Source organism: Lepeophtheirus salmonis, chromosome 5, assembly GCF_016086655.4.
Source record: "Lepeophtheirus salmonis chromosome 5, UVic_Lsal_1.4, whole genome shotgun sequence".
Lineage (NCBI taxonomy): Eukaryota > Metazoa > Arthropoda > Copepoda > Siphonostomatoida > Caligidae > Lepeophtheirus > Lepeophtheirus salmonis.
In genome coordinates this window covers 5,477,128-5,497,164 of record NC_052135.2, presented here as the reverse complement: position 1 = coordinate 5,497,164, position 20,037 = coordinate 5,477,128, and the positions used below count along the sequence as shown (strand labels likewise).

General features: G+C 30.9%; 1 protein-coding gene across 4 annotated transcripts in view; it reads right to left on the bottom strand.

The window, feature by feature from the left end:
* LOC121119089 (uncharacterized) overlaps positions 1-6,351 on the bottom strand; it is an 86,689-nt gene extending 80,338 nt beyond the window's left edge. For 3 of the 4 annotated variants that reach the window (XM_040713707.2, XM_071888135.1, XM_071888136.1), the window contains exon 1: positions 6,114-6,351. The gene's annotated coding sequence lies outside the window, so the exon portion shown is untranslated. The remainder of the gene's footprint in view (positions 1-6,113) is intronic. The other variant, XM_071888134.1, reaches the window with a different exon arrangement.
* Positions 6,352-20,037: the final 13,686 nt, after the last annotated feature.

The window sequence follows — 20,037 nt, the reverse complement described above, 5'->3', positions numbered from 1 at the left end:
TCATGTAAGGCACTAGACACTTTTTATTCAAAATTAACAGTAAATACATCCTGGAGAATGGGTTTCTGAAATTCTCACTTCAAAAAGAGGCTTAGACTTTTCAACAATATGACGTAGGGGTGGTATTAGAATCGTTTCCTCAGTTTTTGGACCGCGACTTTTTACCTCCATCCAGTCCAGTCAAGATTGGAAACCAATGAATTTTTGAGCTTTGCCCATTTTGGAGGGCAGAACCGGCAAGAAACCTCACTGAAAGCCTGCCTAATTCAAGAATGGGATGATATTCTCAAGCAAATGGCCCTTGCCTGCTGTGATGCTTCCCTAACAAACTCAAGGCTGTAATTTTGTAATAAAAAAATAAAAAAAAACCAATTTTAATAATTTTTTCGTCATTTTTATTAATATAGTCAGTAGTATTCATGAAAATTTTTAGGTATTTAATAACATAAAAAAAAAAATACAATTATTCATTTTACTGTATTTAGGGTCCACCCTGTATCTAAATTATGATAACTTACAGGGACAGTACTGACATTTAATCGTTTATATGTCGAAATGAGGTATACATTATTGTGTAGGTAGTTCTTCTTAATTATGTTTCTAACTAAAGTTTAAATAGAAAGGGAAACTTTTTGATTAATAATTGTAGATGGACAGAAAAATAAGAATATGACATTTACTATATAATTATTGTAAGATGAGGAGACATTGTTATCTATATTTTTTCATTAAAAGTACATTGCTTCTCTTAACAAGCAAAGAGGGGCCATTGGAGTGGTTTGATTTTCAACTTTTCCCCAATTTTGATTACGGTCACTCTAGAAAAGTTGTTATATGGTATGAAAATGAACTATCCTAAATTGCATTGTTCTGCAAGGCCATACTTAGGTCGCACATCTCAATCAAATTATGAATTAAAGAAAAAAACTTTTATCTTAGTGAATATAGATACTAAAAATATATTTTTAGCTATTTTGCATTAAATAAATATTATATACATTTTCTAACCTATAAAAAGTATTTTAAAAAAAATTATGCTATTGAGCAAAAAAAAAAAAAAAAAGTTTGGAAAATTTGATCATCTGCATCATTTTTATTTTATTTTTTAAACATTTTTTGAAAAGAACCATGAAAAGTAACGAACTTTTGTTTCTTTTCACATTCTGAACTAGACGTGCTACCTAAAGATGGCAAATGACAATTAAATTGTCCATATGTAATTTTCTTACCATATTATAACTTTTCTGAACAAGCCGTAATCGAAGTTCCAAAAAAAGTTGAAAAACAAACTGGTCTATTGGCCATCCTTGTGTCCAGTCGTGATTCCCTTCTTGACACATTGAATACACACTCATTTATGTTTGCTTCATTTACAAAACTAAACACTTTTGTATATTTATGACTGGTTTTATGACAATTCGATGAATTGAAATTTCTCCGAAAATTCATAACACATCGTCTGAAAAGCTTGACCGAATACAGGTAATATATTTTTATTTAAAGTGTCACATTGAAGTGTTAATTACTTCAAAAAAATGGTGATTTTTCTTGGTGTGCATTGTTATAGTTTCAATTCATATTCCTTTGCTTTCTCTTTTGTGTTACAAAGGGGGAATTTATAATCAAAATATAATATAAGCCAAAATAAAGAGGATTTTATATATTTTGATACTTAATTTTTGATGCGTAAAATATGCTCCTTATTATATTATTAGGTATTATATTTCATTTTGCTCAATTTTTTTAGGAATGAAGAAATGAAGACTCTTTAAGACACTCTTACAAAATATATTCAACAAAATTGGGGGTTTTATTTCAACCAAAATGGCATGGTTATATTTACTTCAAAAACTTTTCTCCTTGGATTTTTTTTCTATATGAAAGATTTATATAAAACGTCATGACTACAAATTTGAGCTCAGTATCATGAATAAATGACTAAATTATTATCAATTATGCATTTTTAATATTTTTTCCCCCCTTCATCTTTTACCTTGACCTCTCAAAATTTGCTTTGAACATTATATTATGTAGAAAATCCCTTATGCAGTGGTTTTCAAAACTTTAACATTGTGTTGATCCTGAGAAAATATCAAGATCTATCTCCAAGTACCACCGTAAGGATCAAACTGACTTTACAATAGCAGAGGATTAACTTATTTATGATGTTTATATACATACCACTAGAGGGAGCTCACCTAACACTGGCGATGCGAACACTACATTTGTAGACTCGAAGAAAGAAAAAAAAAAAAAGGGTAATCAATTGGTTTGAAATTGGAAATAATGATTTCTTAATATGTCAAAAAGAAAATTAGATTATGCCGGGACTAAGAATCCAAAAGGAGTTCATACACTTAAGGGACTCTTTGATTGATGTAAATCCCTAATTATGTTGTTTATAACTGAGAGGAAGGAAAGGAATTCATGGATTCTTTTAAAGATTTAGCCTTTAAAAAAGATACATCCATTTTCTGATCCAAGATTTGAGAAGTACCCTGCGGTGATTCAGGTTGAAAGACTCCAAAGCCTTTGTTTCTTATTTGGACCCGACTTATTTTGGTACCCTGCACCAGGTATATTTTTTGACACAGCAACCATAGTTAAAATTTCTGGAATCAGAGAGTCCAAATCTGACCCACAGGCACGTCATACTATCTCTTTCTAGCTCAAAATTGGAGACAACAATAAGTTGATAGTTGAAATTCCTTTATCGCAACCTTTTAATAATATGGAAATAATTTTGCAAAAGCTTTGCAAAATGAAGAATATATTATTAGAGTAAGAGGAAAGGGATCTCGACTCAATCGATCAAAATTGCTCGAATAAGTTTCTAAGTAGAATTATACAATCATTGGAGGACTTTATTACACAGTAATGGCTCATGATAGATAAAAGAAAAAGTTAGTGCTTTACTGAATGAGATATGATCTCCTTTGGTCTCATTCTTCAGTCCACGGATCGACTCCGAGTTCCCCCCCGAATACTTCATAAGAGACAAACTCAAAAACCTTTTCTATGTAATGAGACATTCTATTTATTTTTATGTTCCTCCAAAGTGCTAATTCACCAAATATCTCGAAAAGTCGAGATCCCTCTCTTCCTACTGAAAAGTTATATCTTTATCATTAAATTGTTGCGATAATTGAATTTCAACTATATTCTGTCGCTGTCTCATCTATTCGAGATAGATAGAGAAAGTATGGCTTGCCGGCAAATTTGTACAATATACTGCAGTGTAGATTTCATGGTCAATGCAGCATGTAAGATCATTAAATGCAGCCGTTTTTCATCAGTAAAATAATTAATGAATAGTATACTACATTTCCTCTTAGACTTCAGAAAATAATATATAATAAATATACATACATATATATGCCACAAAAAGGTTAAAGAGAAGAAGCCTGTAAAAGGCTTTGCTAGCTATATGTATATACATATCACTTTATAAAATTAATTTTTACTCTAGCATAAAACTATTTGTATATATAATTACTTATTTGAAAACGAATCATTGTATACTTCTGATCAATAGGATGTGACAAATAAACAGAATTTCTAGTAAGTTTTGTCTTGTACTTTTTTAAGTTATCAAGAACATTGCGTCTGAACGCGACAATCGCGTTAAGATTCACGCGCTTCTTGATGTAGGATATAAAATAAGGAGGCTCACTTCCTCCCAGGGGCAAGGGGTTTCGATCTAGCTTTCCTGATGATAGTATGGTCCTGCAACAAGCCCGACACTAACCCTTTGTACTATGCCTTCTTGTCGCATTAGAGTGCAAGGCATGTAAACTTAGACACGAAAAAATCAAGGCTATGAAGTTTACTGTAAACGAACACTGGGGATATATGTCCAATGAATAGATAAGAAAGACGTGTCAAACCTTCAGGAGTCGTCTTGAGGGTATCATGGAGATAAATCAAAGAGTAGAAGAGAAAATATTGCATTACAGATCGTTTTCAAATATTTTTTGATCATGTGTATCGGGCGCATTCGGTACGTATGTGAGTGTAGGTGTGCAATAAATATACAATCAAAACTTTAAAACGCTGAATATAAAACGTAAATCTTCAAAGTATTTTCATAATATAAACATTGGTCATTTTTGAAGTATTTTTTTTTCTACTCACAATAAACTTTGTTAAAAAAAAGTAAATTATTGTGGAATTACAAGTTATGATAAAAATGTTTTTATTTTTTCCATAAATTCTTTAAATATATTGAAACGGTTTTTGCAAGTCATGTGTTCTCAAAAGTGTACAAAATTTCCGTAAATAAACTTAAATGACTTTGATGCTAGCTTAGAACATCTAAAAACTTTTTTTTTTCACTTTGACTAACGTAAACAAATAGTGTACTATTCTGCCCTTTATTTGCAAAACATATAAAAGAACATATACATATGTAATATGCATAATTATATTTTTATTCACAGAAAGATCTGTTCACATAGACTACTAACTCCATTTGATAAGTTATTGGAGCAAAATGCATAACTATATTATTATGTAACAAGGTAGTAATTAGGAAAGTTATTTAGATTTACTAAGTTACTAATTAGGTGGAATTAAGTAACATTTCTTTACTTTCTGATAAAGGAGTTCATAACTGATTTATCAAAGCAAGAAAATCTAGAAAACATCATTTATTCTTTGGAGACAAGGAAAAAACTGAAATAAGAGGTTCTTTCTATGGAAGAGATTACTTCAGTTTGCTCCTAATTTCAGCAATGTCCTTAGGATGGCATTACAGCTAAGGGTGAATACTTTAAATGTTTCAAATAGTAGTTATGTATAGTGTTGAGTCAGTTTTTATTTAGGGCCTGTACTGTCCAGTTCAGTCCTAAAACTTGTAAAGTTCGGTCCTTGATGTCGTCACTCAACTTTATTGCTTCTTTTTAATCGGCTCGTACTGAATGTCCAAAGGACTGGTCTTAAGACTGCAATTAATTTTACTGAATAAATAAGGACTAATATAACTCTTAATTTCTAAATTTGTAATTCAACAGTCTTATAAATAATACAGAACTATGCCTGTGAAACCATTCCTTGAACTTTTTTACAAGTTTATTTCCAATCCTTGTCATTTAACTGCACAAAGACATACAGGCAAGAAAATAAAATAAAAAATTCAAAAGAATTTTTTTATTTTTTTTATCAACTTAAACAAACCTTAAATATATTTAGAACTCCTTGATTACACACAAAGTATATACCATAAATGATAAATAGAATCTGTCATCCTCGGATAAAAAATTATTTTTATATGGGTACATAGACACTAAATTAACTTATTAGGAAAATGATTTTTTTTTTCTATAGAGTTTTGTAAAGGACTTGCGGAAATTAATGACGTTGTATTTATTTTTCTTTTTGATGATGTAAGAAAGCTTAATGAGATTTATAGAAGTGTGATAAATATAAAAGTATAGTGAGTATATGGCTTTGAAGGATGCTTTATGAAAAGGGAGAATAAAAGGGAATCTAATTTGATTTTAAAAATACGAGTATCTTTTTATTATGTAGTTAGAAAAAAACAAAAAATTGTGCCTTGTTTTAGTTTTATAATACAATTATGATTATAAAATATTATACAAATTGTATGTAGCATAAAGAGTAATTATATTTTCAAAGTATATAGGTACAACTTCAATATTATAATTAAGTACATATATATATACTACAAGGTCGGACGGGGGGATACTTTAAAGAGAGCACGTGATTCAGGCACTCCTATTCAATATATTTTACATCACTTCCACTTTTTTTGAGTAAAAATATAATATGATAAGAATGAAAATGTATAATTATCTCTGATGAGATTCCTTTTGTGCTAGTTTTAGTTAAAGGATAAACAGAGCCATCCAATATAATACATAATATATTAAGCCTGGCTTTGAAAAAAATGTCTCTTTCATTCATATTTTCCTCCACACAAAAAAGAACTTTCCCTCACGCCCAAATAATGCTGAACTCTTCTTATATGTACATATAGATGTAAATAGAGGAATAAATCAATTCATGCAATTTTATAAATTGGCCCATTTTTATCTTATCTATGATATTCTATTCTATGTACAACATCAATGTTAAAGATATTTTATATTTACCTTTCAAAGGGGATGAAAGCACTTGGAGTACGAAAAATCTTTTGTTGAAGGTTTGTTCCTGCTTATTTAAGCATGTAGAAATATCAATGTTGATAAGGGTAGTAGCCCTATATATTTTTTTAGTTAAAACTTATTCACACAGTTCATAAAATAATACACTTGTGAAAAAAATTGTCTTCAATCATGCTATGCCTTAGAATGATTATTCCCTTTTCATAAGAAAAATAGATTTGAAGGCAAAAATTTTGAGAGAGAGAGAGAGAGAGTGAAGGGAATAACATACTCTAAAACTATATTATACTGCCAGCTCTGCCCAAAGGAACCAACCTCAGCCCGAATACCTCTCTTTCTCTCTCACTCTCTTCAACTATTTTCTCCATCCACCATTTTAACAAAAAATAATATTTATTACGTCTACTATTTAATATCTTCATTCCTCCCTCAAAAATAAAAGATTTATTAACAAAAATTTGTATTTCTTAAGCTTTGATATATATTGTTATAAAAATGTTTTATTGAACTAAAATATCATGTTACACAACTCCATAGTGGTACCATTTAAAGCTCTCTATTTTGATTATATATATATATATATTGAAGAGAAAGTCTTCTGTTGCTGCTGATCAATAAATTAACCTTCTTTCCCTTGTCTTTTTCTATTGTATGTCTCTCTTTCTCATGAGAAATCAAAACATTCCAATATATACTATACATGCCTCCGTATAATATTTAGATTCATATTAAAATATTCATACTACGTATCAAAAAAATCTACAAGATTTTTAAATACCTAATAAGTTAAATCTCTGTTTTCCTTTTTTAAATCGGGTATTAATTGTATGTCCTTTGTCCAACATTTCTATTATTTTCAACAATTTCGAAGGACTCTCTCGAGAATTTTGTTTCTACATAGGTATATATCTAGAGCCATTTGGTACCCCCAAAGTCAATTTGATTTATTGTATATATTTCTACTTGCAAACTATGAGATAAACTTTGTATTCAACTAGAATATGTGTACCTGCAAATCGTGAACGAATTTTACCCATCTCAAATTGATCAAAATACTAAAAAAGACCACGTGACATAGTCAGGCAATGAGACTGCCTATATCTATTTATGTTTTATAAACAATTAAATCATAAAGTGGACACTATTGGCCTTCATCCTAGGAATGAAAACTTCCAGGTCTTCTTCACGTATTCATCTTCTTACATGTCAGCCCACCCCTTCTCCACAACACCTTTTAGACCATTCACATAAGAAGTGACAAATGCTTTCTTCTCGATGTCATTCCCCGTTCCCATAGTCAAGAGGGTTACCTTCTAGTGAGGACCAAGGAAACATTTACCTGGGCTAGTGATTTGTCAATTTGCCTTCACAATTTGACTTTTGAGATGTTTTTTTTACCTTGTGGCTTCCAGGCATCTACTCAAGGTTCTTGTTGTCGTCTTTCAGCTTTTTAATATTTGTAATGATACCCTTTGAGCAGAAGACGCTAGGGGATATCTCGTAATAACTCATTCCCACGTCAAGAAGTGCTGAAACACGATTTCTTTTGGCTTTTATCTCAGTAGTTCTTGACCTGAATGAAGAAATTTGTTTCACAATCAATTTTTTTATGTTCCTTTAACTGTTCAGATGGAGTTGCAAGGATTAATTAGAAGTAAATATTATAGTATTGAAATTACCCCATCTGCCCTAAAAATTGTCTTTTAAGCTCATATACATACACTGAGTTTATTTCCTTCTATATGAACTACCAAGACGCGAGCCTACGCACATTCAGTTCAGGTGTGAATAATTTCTTTAAAGCATGTTGTGCATAGAGCTACGTTACTTATCGGCCTGTTGGCTAAGGTCAAAGTGCATTATGTAGTCTTTAAGCTTAATAATTGTTTGTTTTCAGTGCTTTACCACTTAAATTACAGTAAATTATTTTGTAAGTAAATGAAACCTTTCCAAAGTTTATTTTCACGATACACTGGGACATGCTATTTATATATAATACTATTTTCAAATAAACAAAACTATTTTAAAATTGGTTGTATATACAATCAACGTCTATTTTTAGACATTTCCTTCTAAGGGATTTAAAGGATATGTCTACATCATTTTATTTTTTAAATGATGCAAAGTCATAATTTATAGGAATTTATGAACCCATAGTTATACATTCAAAGCAATGATTTATTGCGTGTAAATATGTGTATGTATAGAGAAGTAAGTGAACTAGATTAAAATATTACCCAAGGCATGTATATAATTAAGTTTGATTTTCAAAGTATATACGAAGGTAATTCGTTATTTTGTGTTATTAATCATTTTCAAGTAAGCTGTAACCACTCTGAGTAGGCGCCTACTATGTAAATACACTTTATAAGAAGTGTATAATTGTATTACAAACATATGTAATACGTACAAATGTAGTGCAACAGAATAAAACCCAAATATGCAGGGTGCTCAATTGGCGCTCTCTCTTTGGTAAATGCGGTCTCTTGGGGGCAGCTCATTTTTCTTTTCTTTCTTTTGTTAGATAGTTTGTTTAAAATTGAATCAATTTAATAATTTTTTGTCCCAAATATTTGGAAAAGGTATGGAGGCCTCCTTGGAGTCCGCGCTGGGAGCGACGAATTTATCAAACTCTGGGACTCATTGAGACGATTGTTCTCAAGGTTAAGCGGGAATTTGAGAGGTCTAAAGGGAACATTAATACCGCTTTAGGTCATAGATCGAAGAGACTATGTCCAAACGGCAGGATTTTTGGCCAGAATCCAGCAAACGTCAATGAGGACCCAAAGAAGCTCATCAGCGCAATTGCTCGAGAAGTTGACAGGTCAGAGTCACTGATCCAGCTAAGCATTCACAAAAAACTTCGTAACCACTCATACAAGATGAGGAAGGTCTTGACAACAAAAAAAAAGCCAAGGAAATCACTTCCGAAATTTTTGTAACAGCCTCAAACACACACTTCATCGCGACATGCTCTGGTTTTTCTCGGACGATATTTTTTTTGCACACAGCCAGAACAACATGGAGGAAAGATGGGAAGAGTGATGTCAGACATGTCTAAAGGTCACAAAAATATGCAGGAATTACGTAGAACTGGCTCACTGCGAATTTTCCGAAGCTTTTGTCTAAGGAAGAATGTCTATAAACCACGTTAAAGTCTGAATGAGTATGTTGCGTAGAGTGTAGACACTAGGCATGCTACTTCATTACTTATTCTCGTGAATAGTCAATATCATCAATGTGAATTATAGCGTTGCAGTGAGATGCTACGAGTGCATGCATAATGTTCAAAAACTTATTAATGAAGTAGCAATAGATACTTATAGCTTTTGATCCATTTCAATGGTTGTTCATCATGTAAAATATTTTATAATCTAAATATTTTCTTTATACCTGGCCAAATTATTTACTAAATAGAACTAATAACTACCTATAGCTATTAATTAAATCTATATTTATAGTATCTACACTCAAATTAACAATAGTAATATAGTCTATATAATATATTGTTGTAAAATTGTTTGTTGGAGATATTCAAAATACTGGAGTCGGAGTCGTACATTTTATGTATCCACTCCGTAGTACTCCTTCAATGGGTAAATTTTGATAAAAATCACAGATAATTCGTCAAAGAATACCAATGTAATCCACACTCAATTTTGAGACAAATAATTTTAGCTTACTTTTGTATTGACAAGCCATATATGTATACGTTTAGAACATTATTTCATGTTTTTATGTAAGTAGAATAAGTCTGGTACTCTAATCCGTTGAGAGACGGTTGTGTTTATGTTATAAATATACAAATTATATGCTTTTTGTAAGACTTCAATTATTGTTAGGAAAGTGTTTGGTGCTTTCTAAATATATATACTCCAATACAGCGTATATACATCTGTATATGACAAATGTAATAAATGTATTTTTGTGGTGGAATGTATCTTGATAATATATTAATATTTAATAGGAAAACCAGTATAATCAATCATTTACATATGATATATAAGTGACTGGTAATTTTGCTATGAACAATTTTGTAGCCTTGTAATTTTCTTACATATATTTTTGCACCTGGTAATTTTGTCTCGAGAAGATTTTTCTGCATGACAAATTCATCGCCTTTCCATGTTTTTATAGTTCTATCTCATTTAGATTAATTATTAACTAGATAGGAGAAAAAGAAAAAAGGAAAATCATTACTAAATAATAATAGAAAAGAAAACAGTCAAAGAGTTCTAATACTCTTTGGAGGATCAGAAGCTCCATACACGCAACCTGTTGTAGAAAATAACATTATCTCTGTTGAGAAATTCCACTTGGTAACTCAAATGAACTTTTACGATTATAAAACTATAATATTTGTCGTAGTTGTAATTTTAATTCAACATTTCCTGGTATATTAAGCAACTCTTCCATTTTGAGATAATATTGGAAATCCTATAAAAAAGATGGATTCAAAATGAAAGAAGAACAGGACTGACTATAAAATTCATTAATCAATGGTTGATAAATGATAATTGTTCATCATATTGATAATATTTTCTTTTTTCTTCCTCTCCCAGCTGCATACTTGTAATTAGTCTGATCGAGATACAACAGTAAAGTTCGAACCGATAATATAAAATGATAAAAAGACGGGGAATATTTCATGCAGCAGAATCTTTTCGAGGCAAAATGACCCAGAATTGATATGTACTATATATTTTTTGATTGGAAATTGGACTTATTGAAAAAAAATATGAAATAATCTATAGTTATTTACATATTTATTATCATCATTAATTTTGAATATACTTACATATGTACATTCATATATGTAAGGTAACGTTTGAATAAAATGATTTCCTCAATATACTATTCATAAGATCTCAGAACACAATAAACAAAGCCTTTCAAAATATTTATTTTTAAAGTAAAAATAATATTTCTTTGGATGGAGTGAATTAAGGTCATTGCCTTTTGAGTAAGTATTTTTAAAAACTACTTTACGATGAGGAGGAAGAGAATTGGAAAAATAAGGAATTGATAAAAGTGGAATAAGTTTAGCTGACTCATTTATATAATATAACTCAATATACATGACTAGCATTTTTAGCCAATCATCTCCTCTCGTCTTCAAAAAGAAAATGGTCAAAAACGTATGATAGCTAGTGACGAATATCATTTGTATTCTGGGCATCTTAAAAAAAAGGAAACCTAAAAACATCATGCTAAACCTCACAATTTAGAAAATGTTTTGAAGCAGAACAGCTTAGCTGTCATGCCGTTTTAAAAGATAAGCTACAATCAGCTGTTACGTGGAAGGATGGGTGGAAGGAAATAAACAAGGATATTGCCAAGAATTACTCCGATGTCGATCCTCAATTCTACTTTGAGTCCAACAAAGACTTACAATTATAACTCTGCAACATATCCTCAAGGTCTTTTACCCGTCTTTTATGAGCACGTACGAATGTTCAATTAGGTTTTAATGAATATAGCAATTAATATTTATTTTGACCGTACTTCATATCTAAAAAATATATAAATAAGATCAACATGAGAATCGTTAGCAAAAATAAAGGTTCAAATAAAATAAATATTCACGCAGATATTTAATATTTAAACTGACTTAAATGGCGATGTGGAAAAATCTACACCTCGGTCCTAATAGGTTGGATTATATCATGTTGAAATAAAATTTACTAGCAGTAGTACCTGGCACTGTCCAGTGTTATTGGGTGTTGACGAACATACAAATTTTGCTTTAATATTATAGAAGGTAGCTCCCGAACAAATCCTCTTCTTTAGTCTTTGTTTTTCAAGAACACATTTATACGTTTCTACAAACTTGCATTCATTTTTAAAATTTAATATAAAATATTGAATCTTTTGTTTCCTTTTTTTTAAATTACTTGAACCAACGCCTCTGATATTTAATTCATTTTATACATTGCTCCGGTATATTATCCTCCCTACTTTTCTTTATAATGTACGGGTATCTGCTATATATCAGGGAGCACTATATATAACGTACCCTCTGACTATTTTCATACATAACACATTGACTGAAAAGTCACGGACTTAACAAAGAAAACACTTTTTTTCGTTCAAAATTGGCTTTTTTAAAATTATTTATTTTTTATTTGGTTTATGGAGCAGAATCCAAATAATAATTTTCGAGCCATTACTTAACCTTAACGGTATTATTTCCTATCAAGTAGAAGTGTTAAATTTAAAATCGAATTTAGCGTCACACTTAGCACAATGGCTCACAAACTAAAGAATATATTGTCATGAAATTTTGAAGGTTGGTACTAACTGAAAATGAGGCGAATTAAAAAAGATAAAGCCATTGGGGGGGAAAGCCCGGCACTTTTAAGCCCATGTTTTACACACATATACTCTTTACTTAATTAATAGAGATATAATTTTATTCAAAATAAGTATATGCTACAACTAAGTTCAATTTAAGCCAAACTTTTCTATTGACAATATATCTTTGTGATATTTTGGTGAGAGAAAAAATGAGCCCTAGCCCAAAAATTACTTTTTCAACCATAATTTTTTTTATCACTTTTCAAAGTAATAAGAAGCAACTACCGAATATTGCGATCATGAAAGCCCTTTTATAGTTTAAATAATAGTTATATCATATTTTATGTTAATACTGTACAATCTTAAGGTCATTTAAATGGTCAAAAATTCTTCTAAACTTTTACTCTAGCTTTTGTATTAGTGCCCTACTATTAGAGTGATTCGACTTTTTATTGTATTTTAATGGAAAAAGTTATGTCTTTAAATTTTCAGGCTTAAAAAAGCATTTTTTTCCTGTATAGCCAATAGAAAATGTCCTTTTTTTAAACGTTTTTCTCTATTTGTTGAGAGATTAAGAAGTTATTTTGCTGATTATCTAAAGTTTCAATAAAGTTCCATTTCTCAAGAGATACATAAGAATATTTTCCTTATTTTCATTTTGAAGAAAATCAAGTGGATGCCCCCAATACATTGGATGCCCAAACGATCAGAAACACTGAACTGACCTACAAATCGAATAAAAAAGTATCAGATTTTATCAGTACTTCAATTTTATTGCAAGTGGCTTAAGTAATAGAAATTACTGTTACATAGAGTGTCAAATCGTTGGACAACGGAAATAAGAGTTAATTAGAGTTTATTAGTAAGAGAAGAAATAAAATAATTTTATTAGAAAAATAATTCAATACATCTGAAGGGTGTCAAATTTTCATGTAAATACTATAACTAGGATTTTTAAAATTCGTATATTGTATATTTTGGGATTGATGTAGCTAAATATATATATATATATCTACATATATATTAATTTCCCAGATGGTATCCATATTAATTATTAGTGAAAGTTTACAATATACATATATAGATATGCGGTCTTAACCCTTATTTCATAGTACACTACAATGAATTATGACTTATTAATGCATCATTGGAAGTAAATCGCTTAATATTTATTATTTCATAAAATATAAGACTTCAGGCATGATTCAGAATGATTGATTGCTTCCAGTTGATTCCAGGATTCAACTTTCAATATTCTGGAGAAAAGATCATAGTTTTAAACAAAAGTTGCTATTAACTTTTATAGTTTCAACTTTGTTTTACAATCAATCTCAAGAACCTTTGAAAGTGTATTTAATAATGTCCTCATTTTGGCGAGAAAGTAAAAATTATTTTATATAGAATGCTTAAACATGGCCTTGCACCCGAAAAGTAGAGGTAAAAATGAATTTGATTTTGAACAACCCCCACCCACTGGTACAACTGCTATAAATGAGAAAATTTATTCGAAATCAGTTATATATAAGTATGTGTAAGGGTATTAATATTCACAATTTTGCCACAAGTATAATATATATTTATCTTTTTTATTCATTTGGTGAACAGCTTTGAGCTTCTTTTTTTTTATGTTCCTTTAATTGGTAAGATGGAGTTGCACTGATTAAGTATAAGTAAACATTATAGTATTACAATTACTCCATCTAATTTAGGAATTTTTTTGTGAAATATATATATAAAGTATTATATGTACATTTCTTTCTCCAGGAATCACCTGGGATCGAACACACATTGAGTTCAAGAGAATATTCTCCCCGGAGCGCTTTGTCACTAAGCTATGGCGATTCCATTGAGCTTATTAAATATGGAGAAGATAATAATGTTACATTACAATAAATGAGTCTACATTACTCATTTGGACATGTACCTGGAAGGCAAATACCAAATCAGGATTAATTATGAAGGAGACTTAGAAATAAGTAGATTTATCTAAAGGACTCTCGGGAAAGAATTGGACATGATTAGTGATTAAAATAGAATTTTTTTTAGCTCACTTGTTTTATTTGGAGTTAATAAACTCAAGAAATAAATTTTCTTTTCCTATGCTGTTGTCATTATTATTTAACACATAAGGGTTACCATGTTGGTTTTAGTTATCTTTTTTTAACATGCCCAAAATACATGAGTTTTTTTAACAATATACATGATTATCCTTAGGGATTTCATAATTATTTTCACCTCTTTGATTGGGTTGTAAAAATCAAATACTTGTTTCTTCCCAAAATAATACAAATTCTGAATTACAACGAAGTTGTCATCACTGATATTATCTTCATTAATAACGCAAAGACATATTTGCATGGAAGAAAGTGCAGACCATCTTATTAACAGATTTTTATCGCTCTTATATGAGATATACCATGCCATGTAAGAAGATGATGAAGATCTTCATATTCTTAAATTTATGAAATGTACAAAAATGAAAGAAATGATTGATAATAACTATAAAATGAAAGAGGACTTAAGAGGAAAGCTGTAGTAGCACAAACACCCCTTTGTGTGATTGTGTTCCTTCCCGTATGTATGTACTGTTTTGCTAACATAAGCTTTCTGTATGTAATTCATTCAATTACAAGTGTAGTTAAGAATGAAAATTAACTTGATATAAAGTTTGCTATGGTTTATGCTACAGGAAAAATGACAAAAAATGTTTTCCATGGAAGCACCTGTAACTACATAATATTGTGTTTGTCCTTATTTAGGACTGCAAATTTCAGTCCCTTCCAGTTCAGTAACTTAAAAAATTATAAAGTTTGGTCTTTGATGACATCACTCAACTGTATTGCTTCTTTGTCAGTTCTATTACTGAGAGTCCTAAGGACCAATCCCAAAGACCGATAGACCGGTTCTAAGAATGGACTGAACAGGATCGAATAATGATTATCCAAAAACTCAAAATAGTCAAAATGACCCCTTTGACAGGAAAATGAGAACTTTCCTTCCCAGAAAATTCCCACCAAGAAAATTCTCCTCCGGTTAATTACCACGTGATGAATTCCCCATGGTGAATTCCTACCTATATTAATAAACCAATTTGAAATAAAAATAAAGTAATTTGATTTTTGCATCTCTATTTTCTATTAACACTGTATTTTCTATATTTTTTCTAAATTAACATCAAATATAAACATGAGATAATAGAACAAATTAGACATATATCAATTAAAAAATAAATAAATATTCAAAATACTATATTATGACAACTATGTGGGGACACAATATGATGCACCCTCACACACATCGGCCAAATGCCAAAAGTTCTGCGCCGAGAACATGGCTGATTTTTGGCTCAAGAACATGTGGTGATCATCTTAGCCGGATTTAAACCCGTTGGAATTTGTTGTGTGGAACACATCGGAGAGAGAAACTAACCGGACATCTGACCCAAAAGTGGACTCCCTGCAGGCCGCCATTATGAAGGAGTGGAACAACATGTCTGAGAAAGTTCATCATCATCTCTTGTAAGGATTTCTGCCACCGTGTGGAGGCTGTGATTGATGCTGAGGGCGGCCATATGGAGTGAACATGTTGACAGAGGTTGTGTCTCAAGGTTTTGTTAAAAAATATTTTACAATTATTTATCAAAAAATAAAATGATTGACATTTTTCTAAAATCAGTCACACGTTTTGCTTCCGACCCTTGTATACAAAGTGTATTAAAATACTATAATTTTGGCCAAGTATAGCAGTATGTGTGGAATATTTTAAAAATATTCGACCTTAATTAAAAAACTCACCATAAGTATTGTCTTTTTTTTTAAACCAAGTATTATGTAAGTATACCCCATGTTTATTTGATGGTACGTAACATCTGAAATAAAGTTTTTGAAAGTATTAATAATGTATTAATAAATAAATACAATAATAAACGTGAGTTCAAAATACACATTTATTTAATTAAATTGAATGAATGAAGGTTATTAGCTCGCAAGATGGGGGTGAATTATATAGATCTTAATAGTTTTATATCACTATTAATTGCCTTTCGAGGTATCATTCAATGTATTTATCATTTAAAATGAATTTGTACATTAGGAGTAGGGAAGCAAAACAAGTGTTAGTAATTAATTACAACTTTATCCCCGTCAATTCTTGCTTCGAGGTTTCATTATGCAGCCAAACGATAGCTAAAACAAAAAAAAAACAAGTTTAGTTTTTATTATATGTCTCTACGTGTGAAAATGTCAGAGCAACAACAAAAAAGGCGAAACTTGTACAATTTCCTCTGCACCAGTGTCAGTACAAAGAAGGCTGTAGAGACCGTTGACATCTCCATCCGGACTGTCTACAACATGAAGAAATTCATTATAGCCCCATGAAGCAAAGAATAACAAAAACTTATGGAGAAACAATATGGTTGATTTATGTCCTACCTCCATGTAGCCCTTCTCCATCCCAAATCTCAACCCACTAGACTTTGTAATTTGCAGCGTCTTAGAGAAAAATGTATGCCGCACCCCCCATCCAAATTTGGATTAACTCCAAGCTGTCAACGTGGTATGCAATCGACACGGCCTTCATCTTCAAGAGCTGTCAATCTATTCGCCAGCGTGCTGGGGCAATTATTGATGATCAGTTTTGTGATGGTGTATGTAACAGTTTTGTCATTGTTTTACTCAGGGTTGTTCGAGCGGTTGTGAAGTATTGAATAAAAATATAGCTTAATATAATATTTATAAAATTCACAAATTGGTTTTGTGTCGTCTTTTTGGACTCCATAAAAATCACGTTTTTTGTAATTTAGTCATGCTCTTGCAAGTTTTGGATCCCAACTCTTTACATATATTAATGTCTTGAAATTAAGTATTAGAAATGGAACTTACCTAAATTTAATAGAAAAGTCATAAAAACTCAAATTTATAATATTATTATTAGAATTTCAATTTTTTCTTAGTATTATACATACATTTTTTGAACTATTTATGTAAAATTTGTAGAGTTTTGAGTTTTATATTTGAATGTAGCTTACTAAGTCAATTTATAAATACTATTAAAAATATTTAGTTCAAATATTTAAATGAAAAGACTCGGATGCATCTCAATTATGATAACTTAAGTGTTAACGATTAAAAATACTTTTATTTTTAGTACAATTGTATTTTATCATACTCCCACTGATCAATTTGTATAATGATGGCATTTATTGATGATTATTTATGTATATAAAAAGAATAATCCATGATATCATATTTAGGGATGTGGAAATTTAGATTGATGTCATGAAGAATATCGTAGCCTTGTTAATCACTATATCTGCTGATGACATTTAATCAACCAAAATTCATAAACACATTTATGTATGTATGTTATACAGTTTCGTTTTTTGAGATAAACTCACTTATGCCCTAACCCTTCAGTCTGAAATTAGGTAAGGGAGTTTTTGCTTGTGTTCTTGGTAATTTGGTTAAATAAAGTTGGGCAGTTTCCGCGATAAATTCTTAATATATCCATATCATTTTTTTTACATTTTTGTATGAATGAACCAAACATTACATACAATTATGAATGAAAGAGTGGATAATTGTTCATCCAATGAAAATCCCTTTATAGTTAAATTTACAAAAGCATATAATTTCTCTTGTATTACTAATAACGTTTTTGGGTGAATGAAAGCCCAATAAAGTAAAAAATTATCATGACATGAGAACCAATGCAACAACTAGACTAATAGATTGAAAATTTCAATGCTCGCAATTTAGGTCGGCCAAACTGCATTTATGCATAGCACCATTGCATTTAAAGATCATAATATAATCCTACCAATGAATCTGAAACAGCAATAACATGATTTAAATATATGGAGGTCTTAGGAATCCACCAGTTTGGGAGAAAATAATCATGCACTCTAGAAACATTATCTGAAGAAACAAAATTACTGCTCAGTTCCAAATTTCAACAGGCTGTATTTTTTCTTCAGTATACTTTGTAAGGATTTTGCCACGATCTAAAATTGTGTCATACATGTTTTCGTGGTGTGTCAAGTGGTATCAGATCTATTTTGTCTATTAATGCATAATGCAGTTTTGGGGTTGGTAGGTTTTCCTTCAAACCACATGAAAGCCCACATTTTTACGGGATTCCTCTACAAAGGAATTATAGCCTTGAAATACATGCTGTCACTATATACTAATAAGTTTTACAACATTGAAAGAAAGTCTATTTACTTGTTCAATTGAATTGCTTAAATATATAAAATAATAATGAAGAATAAACAATATGAGGAAATTTGCATAGTTTGTTCCAAATGACCCTTAGCGCCGAACATAATAATATTAATTCAAAATTTTCCCCAACATTGAGTGTTCCTGAGGTGTTTTTTTTTGTTTTTTTTCAAAATGTTTATAAATTATAAGTATCTGTACATAACTTTTGGCACTTGGTGGGCGTGTGGGAAGGGGTTCCGTCCTCCCGAGTCCACAAGGAGTTACTCTCCGGATAGTTGGTCTTCAGCCATCTCAAGATGGTGTACTTCAGCACCTTATAGTAGGCCTCCCGTCCAATTTTCTGTCCAGCCTTGAAAAAGATCATCTTCTTTCCATCAGAAGTCACAACACCGAGGACCATAGTTTGGGCCGGATATTTGGTGTGGTAAATCCCTTGGTCCTATACTCTTGTTTCTGCAAGCCAACAGTTGTTCCAGCAGTTGTGGAATTGATCAACTGTGAAAATCTTCTTGTCCGAGAAACTTTTCAGAACTTGTCTGAAAGTGCCATGGGGTCCTTGTTAAAGAAACTAATGCCATTTTGTGCTTTAGAGCCCTCCTGATGGTCTATGAGACACAAAGAAGTCGTTGGCGAGGCGATTCATCGGCTGATTGGGATCCTCCTTTGTTTTTCCAAACTTAACAAGAACTTCGGAGCACTCTCTTAATTATGCCCTCCACTTCCTAACATCCTGGAGGGGTATTTTCCATTTTTTTCCCCCATCTTGCCCAACTTAAAACCCAGGCTACTAGAACATTTAACAATGATCGTAATCTTCATCACATCAACTCCAGCATCAAGGAGATCTGAGATGCGCTGCCTTTTTGCTTGTTGCTCGCTCATGATGATGAAATGAATAAATATTTAGTATAGCTTGTTTATGTAAAAAGGACGGCAAAAACAGAATATCAAAAATTAATTAATACACCTATTCATAGTAATGAAAAAATAAGCATTAATTAACAGTCCACATTTTGCTACCCTACCACGTGTATGAAGGCGAAACTTCCCAGGGTGACAACTCTTGGGTGAATCTTCCAGTCACCAGAACTAACAACTACCCATAGCTATAAATTAAATTTATATTTATATTCTCTACACTCAAATGACTCATAAGTACTTATATAGGCTATAAAATATAGTTTATCCAATTTTGTGTTGGAGTCGGAGTCCGTGTCATTACAAATACTAGAGTCGGTTATTTTAAGGTATATTGCAACTGTTTCAATCTCCCCCACTAAATGCATATGAAATATAATTATGGTCATAAATCCATGTTTTTTTTAAAGAGATCTTATATACTTAAAAAAAACATAAATGTTTGAAAGCTCCTTCTTTTAACTTTTCAAGTTCTA